The sequence below is a fragment of the Peromyscus eremicus genome, chromosome 6, assembly GCF_949786415.1.
Source record: "Peromyscus eremicus chromosome 6, PerEre_H2_v1, whole genome shotgun sequence".
Taxonomy (NCBI): Eukaryota; Metazoa; Chordata; class Mammalia; order Rodentia; family Cricetidae; genus Peromyscus; species Peromyscus eremicus.
In genome coordinates this window covers 6,834,199-6,835,623 of record NC_081421.1, presented here as the reverse complement: position 1 = coordinate 6,835,623, position 1,425 = coordinate 6,834,199, and the positions used below count along the sequence as shown (strand labels likewise).

The 1,425-nt window shown below is 33.1% G+C and overlaps 1 pseudogene; it reads left to right on the top strand.

Annotated features, from left to right (window-relative positions):
• The first annotated feature begins 1,040 nt into the window (after positions 1-1,040).
• LOC131913980 (U2 spliceosomal RNA) lies at positions 1,041-1,134 on the top strand (annotated as a pseudogene).
• The last annotated feature ends 291 nt before the right edge of the window (positions 1,135-1,425 follow it).

Below are 1,425 nucleotides of genomic sequence, written 5' to 3'. Positions count from 1 at the left end.
ATAAATTAGATATAAAACTTTAGACTCACCAGGATAAGATGGGTAATTAAATATTTTCTCTAATTTTGTCAATTGCAAATGGATTGGATATTGTTACTTTGGTTCTTGCTTGATAATTGGTTTTGTTTTACTATATTAAGGTTAAAAAGCTTCCTTTTTAATTGGACAAAAACAGGGAAAATGCTGTGGGATAATGTTCTTGTACACTGTAAGATTTGTCACTCAAATTGTTTTAATGAAATGCTGATTGACCAGTAATCAGTCAGGAAGTATAGGTGGAATGACCAGACTAGGAGAATTCTGGGAAGAAGAGGGGCGGAGTCAGGAGTCACCAGCCAGATGCAGAGGAAGCAAGATGAAAATGTCCTATTGAGAAAAGCTGCCAAGCCACATGACTAAACATAGATAAGAATTATGGATTAATTTAACTGTAAAAGCTAGTTAGTAATAAGCCTGAACTACCAGCTGAGCATTTATAAGTAATATTAAGTCTGAGTCAATTATTTGGGAAGCGGCTGCTGGGTATTTGGGAACAGGCAAGTGGGAAAGAAACTTCTACCTACAAAAAGTCCCTTAACCTACATCTATCATGGAAAGCTTTTACTTTTCCCTCATTTAATTAGGATAGATATTTTTGCTAGTGTAGTAGTGTTAGCTACTAGCTGTGATCTTTCAAAACATGAAATACAACATTCTAAGACCCTTTGGCATTTGAAGTTCCCATTGAGAAAGCAGCATTTATTCTTTTAATCCTGTCTTTATATGTGATTTGCTATTTCTCAAAGTTTTGATGTACATTTTATTTTTGTTTTGTATATCTAGTATTTTTTTTTTCATTTCTCCCCATTTTGTTTCTCTTTGAGTTAGTCCTTTTGTTTCTTAACAGGGAACTTAGAAAGAACAATTTCTTTTTTTATAATTAAGAAAAATTTTCCATTCATTTTACACACCAATCAAGATCCCCGTTTTTCCTCCTCCCACCCCCCCAGCCTTCCCCCCAACCTACCCTCTACTCCCCCCCACAAGAAGGCAGGCCTCCCATCACTTCTTGGCCTTTTGACTAAGATCAAGTATAGTATCTGTTCTTATCAGTTTAATATCTAGTGTTTTAATTATAATATTATAAGAGCTACTTTTTAACCTTATCTATTTGGTGTTCTAAAGGACTGCTGTGCCTGGATGGGTATTTCTATCTCTACAACTGGAAATTTTTGTTATCATTTTTAAAAGTATTTGTCAATTTGTCAATTTAATTTGATATTGAAGAATGAAACTTTTCTTCAATATCAATAAATCATACATTTTATTGTTCTTGTCTATTTACTTATTTTTCATAATTTACATTTTATTGATGACTGAATGTTCTAATTCCTTACAGTGTCTTCAAACATTGATATTCTGTTCTGTTTGGGACACATTTTGTTG